Raw genomic sequence first — 15,549 nt, 5'->3', positions numbered from 1 at the left:
GGCAGACCTTAAATCAACATGAAACAATAATAATAAGTGGATGAGGTACAATGTTCCCAAATGGGAAGCTGAAACACTCAATAAGGAGGGAGGAAAATGTTTGATCTGTGGTGGTTTCATCTCTGGAATCAGGACCAGAAAAAAAACAGGAATAGTAAAAATGTAGGCTGTGTATATTCAAAGTTAAAGACCCTTGTCTTGCAACAGCAAGGCCATCTAACATTTAAATTATTCTCACACATTAAAATGCTATAAAAAGGCCAGATAAAATTAACTGAAGACATTTATTATCAGTGCCCTTTCTGAACGGTAAATTGAACATATTCATATACTCGACCAGTCAAAAGATACACCTACTGTGGATGTGTGTATGATGACAAATGATTAGAAATATTAAAGAATACAGGTCCGACTCACTCTCACCAAAATCTTACCTTAGAAATATCACTTTTTGTGTGCGACAAGGTTTATTTGCAGGTTTTTTACATAAACATCATCAATGGACCAGGCCTCCCAGTGTCTTTGGAGTTTAAGAACCTCAGAGTTTAACATCAAGCTGCATTTAGGCCCACCAAACCAAAGAAACATCAACTAGCATGTAACAATTAGTAAATAGATGCAGAGTGTAAATTTCCGTCCGGACAAAACATTACAGACTGCTTGGTCACAGTGGGAATACAAGACGAATCGTGATGTGGGCGCCATGATTCCCTTACTTCAAAACCCACTGAGAGACTGTCGAGCATCCTTAATGTACCACCAAACAACAGCAGCTCTGGATACGAGCACAGGGATCCTAAAACTGAAGAATGGCTCATCATTAAACCCTAAAAATATTCTCATTGTGTTTATTAGCTGAAGACTGTTCTGATGTAGCTAAAGAGTTCAAATAAAGCATAGAAGTCAGTCAGGTGCTCATAACACCTGCATGTTCATTGTGAAGAAAATTAGAATCCTTAATCGTGCTGATTTTATCTTCCAGCTGTGTTCAAATATGAATCAAATGAAAAGTTAAAACTTAATAAAGAGTCTCACATTCAAACATTTAGTGTAACAACATTATTATTGTAAATGCTTCATGTGGAAATCCATCATAAATCCATAAAAATACCCCTCTCATTGCTTCAATATCAAAAGTAAGTCTTCAATCAGCACCTGTGATCAGAAAGTTGTTTGCCACTTTGGTCAAAGTTGAACAAATCAGCAGCTTATTCACGTTGGCCGATTACACGTCTTCACAGACTGAAGGTTAAACTAGGACGGTATTACTGTACACGAGGTCACCAACATGAATAAAAATGATGGAGGCATAATTAGTAAAGCTCAACAGGGATTTAGGAAACTCAAGCACACTCATTCCTACACGGTTGCATGAGGAGACAAATCCATGTCTCACAGATGCATCTTATGAGTCGTCTGTGTTACCGTCACCTCTTTTAAAAAAAAAAAAAAAAAAAAAAATGGCATCACTCCATCTTATCTTATCTTATAGATCGCGCGGCTTCCTGCAATCCCACCAGAACTCTTTGCTCTGTGACTGCAGGCTTACTTGTTGTTCCAGGTCCAAAACAGGAGGCAGAGCTTTGAGCTTCAGGCTCCGCTCCTGTGCAATCAGCCACCAGTCTGGGTGGGAAACACCAGCAGCCCCTCTGTTTGAGGCCAGGCTTAAAACTTGTGAAAGAGCTTATGTTCAACTCACTGAATTACTGAATCGTTATTTTACATTCTCTGTTTTATTAGTATTTAACTGTTATTTACCGTTAATGTGCCCTTATTCTTTCACACATTTTATATTCTTTGATTACTTTTTAAAGCAGTCTGAGTTGGAATTAGCTTGAAAAGCTGCTACATAAATAAAGACTAATGGAATACAGGGGAATACATTTGCCAGCAATGATCTGCCTGAATGTGACCAAAAACAATATGCCAGCAATCACTCAGCAGATTCGTTAACTTTATACATCTATGTAAGACTTACACTGACCAGAAGGTGAAGGGAAATGATAAAAACTGACAAAACTTTCAACAAAAAGCAAAAAACAGCTTATTTTTGCTGGTTTTGTGTAAATTACTGACTCACACCAGCTGTTTCCAAACATTAAAGACATGTGATTGACTCGTATTTTTTCGTATTTTCTCAGATATGATGATATATTGCAGATATCCCCAGGGATGGAAGTTATTTCTGAGGAAGAGCTCTCTCCATTTGTTGTTGTTTTTTCTTCTCGTGGCCTGTTTCCAGTTCGAACAGCTACTTTATGACCACTAGGAACTTTGTCTATACTGCCACCCACTGAAAAGATTGCCTCAGATTTCATTTGCTAGTGAACAGAAACCCAACTATTGCTGCTTTGTTGTGTATGTGTCAGCCTTCACCACTTTCACCGCAGGAATTACAAGGAAAGTGAGTGTTTACTCATACAAACACGTCCATTAAATGATGTGAACCGTCTCACACTCTCAGGCTGAGCAGTCATGGCGCATACCAATTAAAATCAATGCATTTGTGACTAATTTTAAATCCAATTCTTTAAACTTTATAGGGACGCATTCTCTAACTCTTGCTATAGTGCTTTGCATATTTACCCTGAAAAGGAAGCATGCTAATAAAACAATGGAAAAAAATATGTCGGGGAGTAAAAGTTCACAAAGATACTTCTTTAAAGATGACAAATAAAGGCAAGTCATTCACAATAAATGTAAAAGGTAATGTGCATAAAGGAATATATGGAGCGGGACATGCCTACTTTTTGGTCGATGTTCATCTTAGTGCATCGTCTCTGTCGGTGTCCTACAGCAAAAACATTTAAAATGTTCCTTCACCTCATATTTTAGACATTTACTGGATTTCTATGCATTACCAAACTGAACAGAGATAATCTCATAAGATCATATTCCTATGAAAGTTATAGAATGTTGAGTATCTGATCTTTTCCATTCTTCAAGTTAAAGGTAATGAGTGTTTGTGTCAGGTATAAAAATAGGATAGAAAGCTTGCTTTGTGTATTTTTCCAAATGCTGTAATCTCTGTTTGTATTTATTCAACACAAACTGTCGGATGAACTCGTTCATCACATTAGTCAGAAAGTTTTCTCAGACAACAAGCCACCAACTACTGACTCGCTGACGTGCGGAATTAAACTGGATCTACTAACTTAAGTCATTCATCAGTAGGGATGGGAATTGTTAAGAATTTATCGATTCCGGTTCCATTATCGATATCGCTTATCGATTCGGTTCCTTAGCGGTTCTCTTATCGATTCTCATCCAGTTTTTTTATATATATATATATATATATATAGTACAAATGGCTTTGGTTGCAGTAACACTTTAATTTCAAGTGTGCACCAACATTTAATCCATTTTCGCCTCTGTCCTTTTACTTTTCCCTGCCTCGATGAAAGGGGTATGTCTGGTATGCCTCTGATCCTGCCTCACTCAACTAAATGTTAATATCAGATGGAAATTAATCATACAGTATGTCGCTAACATTATTACAATCAACAGGACCTGGAAGTTTTACGTTACAGGGCTCTCAAGTTTTGAATAACACCTCGATTCCCATCCCTAATCATGAATGAGGGTGATGTTTGTCACAACTGCTCATTTGATCTTATCAGCATTCAACTATTCTTAATTTAGTCAATTTATTCTTAAATTATCCCTTGTGCAGTCGAATCATAGATGTTCACAGGTGTAAAGGAACTCTGAAGGTTTGATCACATGATTAAGAATTAGGTTTCCTCCCTAAAATCCAGAATATACTAACATACATTCATCATTTAAAAATTCTAATGAATTCAGACACGATATCTCCTGCTTGATTGAAAGTTAATGCTCTTCATGCTGATGCAAACATAAAAATAATCTTGTACATAAAGCTAAAACATTAAGACATGTGACATTAATTAAGCAGGAGGGAACTTCAGGAGCCTTCTTGTCAAACTGATCCGCTCATGACTTTTAATCTCTTTAGGGAAACTTCCTCCGGACCACCGTTAAGACTAAACAGCCACGCAGTGCTAAATCCAGGAGACCTGAGCCGTGCCTCCTCGTCTTTGGATGGTTCAGACTTTCAAACTAATTATAAGAGGTTGACGCAGGCCATCATCAGAACAGAAAAGAAAAAGAGAGAGAAAATGAAAGGAAGAAGACAGGAGAGCAGAGGAGCTCTGTGCTGTGCTGGTAGTGAAGCCCGGATAATGACAAACATCCATCTGTGGAAGCAGGTCTGCTGCATGCTGGTGATGACTTTTTTACTTTTACCAACATTGATTTTGAAAGACTTTAGCCAACTGTGGAGTTAACCCTCACAAGGCACAATGAACCGGGGGCTGTAGTGGCTATGTTCTCCCTGTGTTTTTTTTTTTTTTTTTTTTTCTTCCAGCTTCCCTTCTATGGTAAAAAACAAAATATGCAGGTTAGGTTGATTGGTGATTCTTAATTGACCCCAAGAAGAGAGTTTCAATGTGCACGGTAGGCTGGGATAGGCTCCAGCACCCCCTGAACCCTGAATTGGATAAAGTGGGGGTAGAAAATGGATAGATGGTGGTGTTAAGTGATGATTTTCTGCTATTTGGGCAGAAATTCGCGTCTTTGATGAACCGAAGTGAGAGACTGGAGAAGAGCCTTTGAGGTCATCTCTTATTTGTAATGTGGCTTTTCATCAAGACGGAGATAAAACGTCGCAGTTTGTGTCCTTATGTCTCTACAAGCAATTATTTGGATTAACATAATTGTGTGGATCCCAGTCAGTTTGGTGTGTAAACTACCACAAAACGATGTAATCCATAAATTATCCTCTTTCCCAAAGAAACTGTCAATAACGCCGTGTTTCTTTTGAGGACCAACCTCTGGCGCTACAATGAGCTGCGTTACTGTGTAAAGCTTGAAATTACAACGAGTCTTGACTGACAATGAGCACTGACTCGCATGTGAAAGGCTTGGCATGAACTGCTGGCTCATCTTGCACAGTGTCACTGGTGGGCTGGGTCGTTTCCCTGCTGACGCCGAGTGAAAGAACAGGGGTATGACCTGGACCCATCCCCAGTCCATCACAGAGAAACACAGAAACTATTCCTGCCAACACCCCGGCCCAGTTTAGAGTTACCTGGCTCCATCCTCTGCTAGTTTGCTTCTGCTGTTGTACCAAAAACATATGAAGTGTGACAAAACAAAGGGATGCATCGTTGGGTCTGGATATTTGGACATTTAACAGGACATATTGAAGTCAGTTATGAAATAAATATGAGCTTAAGATGAAGACTGTTGGGCTGCAACCTTGCATTTCCACATTACATCATTTTAAATCAATTCTACCCGTCACCCTATACATAATTTTGTAGTTTCACAGACAACAATAAAACTAAAAGCTTCTAATTTAATCTTGTTACACCATTTGTTCCTTAAAACCTGGCATCTTCACTTCCCCTCCATCTTGGATCTACTTAATGGGTATTTTCTTAATAATGCCACATTTTTTTAAGACCGTCTACATAAAGTTTTACCCCTACATTAAGGGGGAAGCATAGTTTCTGGCTGAGGCTTCATTCAACTACAGCAGAGCACACAGCAGCAGCAGCTGAGCAACTTGCTATGCAAGAGCTTTTAGTGCCCTCTGAAATAAAGAATTGGTCATCCTATTACTGAAACCTTTTTTCTTAAAAGAAGAACCACCTATAAATGATAATATTATACGGCCAAAATAAGTAGAAGCACAATGGAGAGCAGGGAAACAATGCTAAGTTAGATGGCAGTCTGCCAAGGCAGTGCAGTCTTAAATTGTTTGGTAATAACTTCATATTTTAAAGGTTTATTAATGAAAGGTAAAACTGAACACACACATAGCTACAATAAAAATGTTAGTCATTTAGCTGATGATAAAGTGGAGCTATAGGCTACATACACTGCCCTCATATGTGCTGTTAAAAATCAATGATGGAAAAAACTTTGGGTCTATATCTGCCAGAAAGAAACCCTGCAACTCCATTTTAATATAAAGAGGCTTAAATGTTAGTGCACAACCGACTCAAAAGCTGTGTCACTGTGTGGGCTGTGACTTCATCCCTTCTTCATCAGTTAAGAAGGTCTGAAGATGATTATAAGAGCAGCACTTGCCAACAGCAGCTGTTGCTGCAATCCAACAAGATGCAGAAAAAAAAATAACTTTTAATGCAAGGGAAACTCCATTAGGAGTGGCCAAAGCAACAGCTCAGCTTCATAAAAAGCTGGATGTTCATAGACAGAAGCAGAGACGGGGAATCGTATTATATTTTCCATCTTTCCACCCCCCAAAAAGCCTTTTCATGGTATAAAAATGGCACATTCTGCAGTGGCGAAGTCAACTGATCTCAACCGGATCGAACTGCGTTTTACTGCTAAAGAGACCCTAAAGAGAAAGAAGCAAAGCATTTTTTGGTGATGTCCAGACTTCATTAGCTGCAAAGAATTCACATGAAAGTATTTAAGACGTATTCATATGTTTCATTTATCCATCCATCCATCCATCCATTATCTTCCGCTGGTCCGGGGATCGGGTCGCGGGGGCAGCAGCTTGAGCAAAGAGACCCAGACGTCCCTGTCCCCGGCCACTTCCTCCAGCTCTTCTGGGGGGACCCCGAGGCGTTCCCAGGCCAGCCGAGAAACATAGTCTCTCCAACGTGTCCTGGGTCTTCCCCGGGGCCTCCTCCCAGTGGGACGGGCCCGGAACACCTCACCGGGGAGGCGTCCAGGAGGCATTCTCACCAGATGCCCGAGCCACCTCATCTGACTCCTCTCGATGCGGAGGAGCAGCGGTTCTACTCCGAGCCCCTCCCGGATGACCGAGCTTCTCACCCTATCTCTAAGGGAGAGCCCAGACACCCTGCGGAGGAAACTCATTTCGGCCGCTTGTATTCGCGATCTCGTTCTTTCGGTCCCTACCCACAGCTCGTGACCACAGGTGAGGGTAGGAACATAGATTGACCGGTAAATCGAGCGCTTCGCCTTCTGGCTCAGCTCCTTCTTCACCACGACGGGCCGGTGCAGAGCCCGCATCACTGCAGACGCCGCACCGATCCGCCTGTCAATCTCCTGCTCCATTCGTCCCTCACTCGTGAACAAGACCCCGAGATACTTGAACTCCTCCACTTGGGGAAGGATCTCATTCCCGACCCGGAGAGAGCATTCCACCCTTTTCCGGCCGAAGACCATGGTCTCAGATTTGGAGGTGCTGATGGTCATCCCAGCCGCTTCACACTCGGCTGCGAACCGCTCCAGTGAGAGCTGAAGGTCACGGCCTGACGACGCCAACAGAACCAAATCGTCCGCAAAAAGCAGAGACCCGATTCTGAGGTCGCCAAACCGGACCCCCTCAACGCCCTGGCTGCGCCTAGAAATTCTGTCCATAAAAATTATGAACAGAATTGGTGACAAAGGGCAGCCCTGACGGAGTCCAACCCTCACAGGAAACATGTCCGACTTACTGCCGGCAATGCGGACCAAACTCTGACACCGGTCATACAGAGACCGAACAGCCCATATCAAGGAGTCCAGCACTCCATACTCCCGGAGCACCCCCCACAAGAGTCCCCGAGGGACACGGTCGAACGCCTTCTCCAAGTCCACAAAACACATGTAGACCGGTTGGGCGAACTCCCATGCTCCCTCCAGGATCCTGCGGAGGGTATAGAGCTGGTCCACTGTTCCACGGCCAGGACGAAAACCACACTGCACCTCCTGAATCCGAGATTCGACTATCCGGCGGATCCTCCTCTCCAGTACCCCCGAATAGACCTTACCAGGGAGGCTGAGGAGTGTGATCCCCCTATAGTTGGAACACACCCTCCGGTCCCCCTTTTTAAAGAGGGGGACCACCACCCCGATCTGCCAGTCCAGAGGCACTGCCCCCGATGTCCACGCGATGCTGCAGAGGCGTGTCAACCAAGACAGCCCCACAACATCCAGAGCCTTGAGGTACTCAGGACGGACCTCATCCGCCCCTGGGGCCTTGCCACCGAGGAGTTTTTTGACCACCTCGGCAACCTCAGCCCCAGAAATGGGAGGCCCCAAGTCCGAGCTCCCCAACTCTGCTTCCTCATCGGAAGGCGTGTCGGTAGGATTGAGGAGGCCCTCGAAGTATTCCCCCCACCGACTCACGACGTCCCTAGTTGAAGTCAGCAGAGCCCCGCCCTCACCATACACGGTGTTGACGGTGCACCGCTTCCCCCCCCCCGAGCCGCCGGATGGTGGACCAGAATCTCCTCGAGGCCGTCCGGAAGTCGTTCTCCATGGCCTCCCCAAACTCCTCCCAAGCCCGAGTTTTTGCCTCAGCAACCGCCGAGGCTGCGTTCCGCTTGGCCTGTCGGTACCCATCAGCTGCTTCCAGAGTCCCACTGGCCAAAAAGGCCCGATAGGACTCCTTCTTCAGCTTGACAGCTTCCCTCACCACTGGGGTCCACCAGCGGGTTCGGGGATTGCCGCCACGACAGGCACCGACCACCTTACGGCCATGTTTCATTTATAGTTATGCTTATTTGTCCATTTGAATCCGAGCTCCTGAAAGTGGATCCTAAATACTGAAGAGCTGCGATTCCTTCCTCCAGTTTGGATGCAAACACTCTAGAATAAAGCTAAGGATCTGTACATGAAGTCAACAATTATCATCTAATTATAAGCTGAGCATGCTTTGATAAACGGCTAAAATACTGTAAGAAAAACTGTGATAGGTTTTACAGGGTGAACTACACAATCACTGTAATATATATAAAAACTGGTCACACAGCCAAACATGAAGTATCAAAATCAGAAGAAAATGACCAGTGCTCTGCCCCGAGATGGAGTGCTTTGCTGAAGAACTTGAAGTTATTGGCATTACTAAATTGGGCAATCTTCATTCACATGACGTGCAAGTCCTGCTGAGGAATCAGCCGAGACGTCCACGCAACGTCAGCAATGCAGCTGTGCATCAAGTGCATTAGTTCATTTCAGCATTTTCAGTAAAAGTTTGTACAACTACCAGCAGAAAAATGGGGTGGGTGTTAGCGTTGATCCTCAATTCTCCATCACAAACACAAAATCCACCCACTGAACGGTTACTCCTGGAACTTCGGCTCTTATGGCGCGTTTCCACTAGCTCGCAGTACCTGCAACCGGGACGATTTTCCGTATCACCTCAGCCCTGGTTCCAAGCGGACCGAAGCGTTACTAAAACGTGACGTCAGCGACTGCCTTCCACTGATTGGCCGATGAGTGTCGTCACCTTTCAATACTGTTTTGTCTGGCGGCCAGGAGTCTTCTCTGGCTCTCTTCTCTTGCCTTCTGCGCGACAAAAAGTCACAGGGTGAGCAGAAACACGAGTGCCTCGATGTCCTCCATCCTATCCTCCTCGTATGTTGTTGTTGTTGTTGTTGTTCTGGTCGCGCAGCCGTGTTACGACGACCCCGCCCACGTCGAGGAGGCACGAAGTGATACTCGGTTGTAATGGAAACGCAACAAAACCGAGCCGTGCCGAGCTAGTGGAAATGCGCCATTATTGAAGGCACATAGTGCTCTGACCTCTGTGGTTTTTGTGTTGGTTCTTCACTAAATTAATCCAGGGTGTGTAACTCAAGCATGTGAACGTACAGTCCTGTAACAGCTGAGGTATGAAATTACCAAGTGCAAATCTGATTCTCTGAGCTGGTTGAAGCCCCTCCAACATCTGCAGCGCTGTGTTTTTTCATGTTATTCCTTCCTAAGCATCTAGCATCTTCCACTGAAGACGCACCCTAACCCTCCATAATGAAGGCAGACCGATTAGCTAGTTAGGTGTCAGATACACAGCTAGATGCCATGGTCGGCTCATCCAAGGCTAATGCAGTATAGCAGACTATCTTTTCACAAATCTCCCAGTTCCCACAGTCCTCGGTCTTTTAACGTGTTATTGTGTAAAACATAACATGTTACATATCTGAACTACCCATTCAATAAGAGCTGATGATAGCCTCTGATGCATATACAGCACTGAAAACACTGTAAGAACTGTTTCTGCGGTCATCTGGAGCTCTTAATTCAGGCTTTTTTCAGAGTGGAGCCAAACCTTCTATCCAGTGAACCAGATTAGGGTCGAACTAAAAACCTTTTGGAGCTCATTAAAGCAGTCGCTCCTATATTTTCAGATTTACCACTGACATAAGTTGGAGAAAGCTGGAGTTTTTGTTCCGTGGGAAGTCTCTCCGTTGCTCTAAGATGTTGTGAGAGGCGTTTTAAATGGATTTACCTCACATTATTCAGGTTTCAGAAGCAACCCTTTCATAGCGCTCTGAGACGTCAGACATGGCATTTTGGGATCAAGAGTTTAATGCATCATATCGTTGTTTGGGAGAATTTCGTATCAATATTTTAGAGCTTTGTGGCTCTGACTTTAAAAAGGGAGCTGAGGGAAATTACATTAAGGAATGAGGCTGAATGTTCCACTTGTTCAGTGTCTCTGTGTGCACAACATCAAGTCAAGTTCTCCATAAATTTCTTTGTTTGTTTTTATTTTTCTGTACAGCACTTTGGTCAACTGAGGTCGTTGTAAAGTGCTTTATAAATAAAATTGGATAAATAAACTTTTTTTTTTTGCCAAAGAAAAATAACCTTCATCCTTGAAGTATCCAGATTCACCTTTGTCTAAATATATGTAAGCATGAGTGTCTGTGTTCGGTAAAATAAGGTTGACAGACACACCCAAGTTCTCTCAGTATTAAACTTGCCAAACAGGAGGCATCAAAAATGTAGCTTGGCTTAAAAATAACATCATGAATAAGTAAAGCCTGGGTGGGCCTTCAGAACGCAGCCGGCCTCATTCTTCTTCTTCTGTTTCAATTCTGAGTGTCAGGACTCGCTCTGTCTGAGTGTCTCAGCACAAAGCAGAGACGGATTTACACACACACTGCACCTCTGCTGGATAAGCAGTCCACATGCAGATGGAGCCACAATTGGGACGCTTATTAGCATGACACAGGGCACAGTGAGTCATGTTACAGAGGGCATGATGCAGCGAAATATCTGAGGAAACATCTTGTGCATGTAGAAGTGTAGCTGTGCATGTTCGTGGCTGCAGCGATGCATTAGTAAAACACATTTCACACTGACTATGTAGTATTAGTCCATTCATCAATTCTTTAGCAGCAGTTGGTTATAGCAAATGCCTGAAAGCAGACTGTGGATGTTCAGTCTACTTGTATGAATGTCTGATGTGAAACATGTGAACCATTACATGACCACCTTCCACCGTTTTCCACACAGCTCATGAATCAGATTGTTTCGAAGCTTAAAAATCCATCTTAGAGAGCTGTCACTTCCCATTTATGTGGATTTAAACTGGTAAAGTGGTGAATGGGCGGCCGCTCTCACCTAAACTCCTAAACCTGCTTCCACATGGGGGCGGGAACGGGTGATTAATGACGGGTAATATTAAATGACTTTGATTAAGAGCAGAAATTGTGGAAGAAGCCTGTCAGGGTTGCTTGAATAATTCTGTCTGTTAAATTAGCCGATAAAAAGTATTAGAATAAGCCGATGAAACAAGATAGGCAAGACTTGAGCGCAAGTTTAGGCTTTTCTTATTTCTTTAACAGCTACTAAATATCCTACTGATAATAAAGAAAAAGAAAATAGGCTATACCACCGTTTGCTTCGTTAGCTTGCAAAGACGCACTGGAGGAGAACACCCATGTCGACAGCTGAAAATCCATTATTGGCGCTTTGTGTCTGGTTGTTATTCAGCTTAATTGACCGAATAACAATGAGGCGTAAAGACCTTACCGAGCAGCGGGCTTCTCTTCTCTAATCCCCTCCTGAGCGCAGAGCGGGCCGTCCCGATGTGGAAGAACTTGGAAAAGCAGCCGCACCTTCCTGAGGTAGTGAAGAAGTCAATTATTCCATATCACCTGGTGTTCAGGCGGCACGAGGGGCACTGCTCGAGATCCTAAATAGAAGCAAAAAGGTGCGTTTGATAGTCCCAGCACGGGTCCCAGGGCAGGTGAGCGCGTGAGATGCGGACGGGTGAGGCGCACGCGGCTTAAGCGTCGATAATCTTCTGCTTCACCCATCCCATCCTCTCTCCCTCTCCCTCTCCCTCTCTTTGTAGCCTATGTCTCGCTCTCTCTCTCACACACACACGCGCGCGCGCATTCACAGACACACGCACAAAGTTTTAATTGACGGTCTCCGCGCGACACAAATAGGCTACAAGGGAAAACAAACAGTTGAGACAACGACACGGCGCTAGCGCGCTATTGTTTGCACACCTGCATTTGTGCACGATCGTGTTGTCGCGCGTGCACGGAGGCGATGCAGCCAGAGGGGACAAGCGTTGCAGAGGCTCAGTGAGCGCAGAACACAGACAGCACAGAAAACTTTCCAGCGTTAATGCTGCTGGAAGTGAAACGCCACACCTGATCCGCTCTGAGCTGATGAGGCACAGATAATCAAACACGCACCGATAACAGACCTCTGTCTCCTCCTGCTGGCGGCGGTGCGTAATCACTGCTCATCTTGGAGTAAACTGGAACACATGAAGTCACAAGGCTGGAGTTCCAGCGCCCTCCTTTTATATTTACTCCAGAGCACTGGGAGCAACATAAGAAACCCCTGGAGACTTTGGAAACTCAGTAAGCGTCCGTGTCCTATTATAGAATAGAACACATAGAATTTAAACAGCTTGTGACACTGATGTTACGGAGCATTTACAAAAATCCTCCACTGCAAACCTAAACAAATGGCTGCAAATTGAATTACAAACAACAAAGATGAATCTACTTTATTTTTTTTCAGTACTATAAGTGGACTCCTCAGTGACTGCATGTTATTAAAACAGTAGATTTACTTTTGTTCCTGAGGAAATGTTAGTTTCAGAGCGTAGCGCCTAACACAAACGGCCTCATTCACAACCCTTACTTTGACTTTATTTTCAATGTCAGTGTCAATTATGTTTATAAATTCCATTTAAAGCAAGAGTTGCACCAAACTGCTGTTCAACAGATATTAAACAAACCAAGTGCAATACAATTCACCTATAAAAACACAGTAAAATACCATGGGTGAGGTCAATAAATGAAACAAAGTAGTAGAAAAACCCTTCAGTAAAAACAGAACAAAACATAAGCTAAAGGTGTCAAACTAAACTCAAATATAATTTGAATGTGGAGAGAAGGTCGTATAGTTAAGTTGCTCCACAGATGAGAGAGAGCTGCAGGATCTAAGATAGTTAGTTTTCTTGTGTTCTAACTTTAACATGACAATGTGAAATCTTTCCTCTAAATGGGTTGGAGCTAGACTCTAAAAAGCCTTAAGAAATAGTGATAAAATCTTAAAATCAGTCCTTCCACCAACAAGAAGCCAATGCACTGACGTCAACATCAGCCAGGTTTACATTCACAAAGCAAATCTGAAGCAATCTGGACTGATAACACACAGGCTCTCTACAAAAAGGGTCAAAGTAGACTCCATCTGCTACGGAGACTGAGGTCTTTTGGGGTCCAACAAACCCTACTGAAGACCTTCTACGACTCTGTGGTCTCCTCTGTTGTGATGTATGGTGTGGTGTGCTGGGGCAGCAGAATAACAGCAGCTGAGGGAAAAAAACTCAATAAACTGGTGAAGAAAGCTGGCTCTGTTCTGGGCTGCAGCCTTGACCCTGTGGAGGTGGTGGGAGACAGGAGGATTATGACAAAACTGTCATTAATCCTGGGTAACAGCAACCACCCCCTGCATGGAACAGTGGCAGCCCTGCTGAGCCCACTGAGCAGCAGACTCCTCCACCCTAACTGCAAGACAGAGAGATACCGCAGGTCCTTTCTTCCCTCTGCAGTTAGACTGTATAACAGCAACAAGTCCCGGCGGTAGCCATGATAGGGATAATGATGATGATGATAATGACAATGCTAAGCTGCTACTGTGGCCCCCTCTTCTTAATTTAATTCTTATTTTAAATGTATTTATTACTATTTTAGTCTTTTCTTATTGTATGATGCTGCTAACACTGCACTACCTCTGGGTTTTTAAATTTTCTTTTTAAGCCCTTTTACTAATGCATTTATTTATTTAGACAGGAATATCTCTATTTTTATATAACATACCTATTTTATTATCTCCCTTATATAGTTTTAACTTCCTGATCCTGTGTCTGTATGTATGTCTACTTTGCACAAGCTGTGTGTATGTGTGTATGTTGCTGCTGCGACGCATGAATTTCCCCACTGTGGGATAATAAAGGGCATACTTACTTACTTACTTACTTACTTATCTGCAAAAGAATGACTTGAATTAGACATTTTATCATTGACTGTGTTGAAGCAAACTGGCAGCTGGTTCCACAGAGAGGAGCCTGATAACTGAAGGCTCTGCCTCCCATTCTGCTTTTAGAAACTCTGGGAACCACAAGTTAAACCTGCAGTCTGAGAGCAAAGTGTTCTGTTGGGAAAACATCCACCTGTGAGATCTTTAAGATATGATGGAGCTCGTCATTAAGAGCTTTATATGTGTGAGGAGTTTTAAATTCTATTCTGGATTTAACAGGTAGCCAATGAAGAGAAGCTAAAACTGGAGAAATATGGACCCTCCTGTTAATTTCATCAGAATTTCATCGCTTACTGCAGCATTTTGGATCAGCTGTTCCTCTACTCCTTAATGCTCATCAAGTCTAGTTTAAAACAGGCTAAACATCTGTATTTTAGTTGCGTTTTTACCATTTACATTGAGCTTTAGTTGACACTGAGAGCTGGTAAGCTTCAAATTCAAATTCAGATCCATCCATCCATTTATACCCACTTAAAGCAATACTATGTAACATTTCTACCTTAAAATAACAGCTTGAAAAAAATTGTGCGGCTTTAATATTACGATTGGCCTGTCTCCTATGCACTTCGGGGGTCGGAGTTGGAAAAACTGAGCTATGTAACTTTGCTGGACCGGCCCGGGAGCTGAGCGGAAGTACTTCGACTTGCTTTCTGGCACACCTACCGCAAAAACAAATAGACCCCTCTCACGCTCCCAGGTACATTTGATTACTCTTACCTTCTCGGTCGACATAGCTTGCACCTTCTGACTCCTCGCCGGTTCGTCAACAAACTTGAAAAGTGAAAGTGAAAGGGTGTTGTATTTACGACAGTGTAACCGTACATTACCTCCAAGCCTGTAGGTCCATAATGGGCTTTTTGAGAAGTTACAATAGCCGCTTTCGGACAGAGCCGTTCTAAGAACGCAGTGATCAGAACTGTCCTACTCGAATTTCGTTCTGATAACTGTCCTTCCCCAGCGGAACTGTTTCAGTCTGCATTCGCACATGAGTCGGGACTGATCCCGACTCATGTGCCCATTACGTTAGCCGTTTAGCGCCACATTCAACAACAAAACAAAACAAAACAAAACCAAACCCGGTAAAAGTAAGGAGAGTAGAAAAAACACCACAAAGAAGCTAATATGGAGAGCGGGGAGGCCACCGTGTTCATGGTCTGCATGATGGTGATATTAATCATGGACGATCACATCAGGCGTCTAACATCGAGGCTGGAATAGCTCACAGAGAGAGGCAGGAGATGATAC

At 43.5% G+C, this 15,549-nt stretch overlaps 1 protein-coding gene across 1 annotated transcript in view; it reads right to left on the bottom strand.

Annotated features, from left to right (window-relative positions):
• The window catches only part of frmpd1a (FERM and PDZ domain containing 1a), a 54,334-nt gene extending 42,488 nt beyond the window's left edge, over positions 1–11,846 (bottom strand). The window contains exon 1 of the mRNA XM_075463478.1: positions 11,770–11,846. The gene's annotated coding sequence lies outside the window, so the exon portion shown is untranslated. The remainder of the gene's footprint in view (positions 1–11,769) is intronic.
• Between the last annotated feature and the right edge of the window lie 3,703 nt (positions 11,847–15,549).

Source organism: Odontesthes bonariensis, chromosome 4, assembly GCF_027942865.1.
Source record: "Odontesthes bonariensis isolate fOdoBon6 chromosome 4, fOdoBon6.hap1, whole genome shotgun sequence".
In the NCBI taxonomy this organism is placed as follows: Eukaryota; Metazoa; Chordata; class Actinopteri; order Atheriniformes; family Atherinopsidae; genus Odontesthes; species Odontesthes bonariensis.
This window is presented reverse-complemented; position numbering and strand designations above follow the sequence as displayed.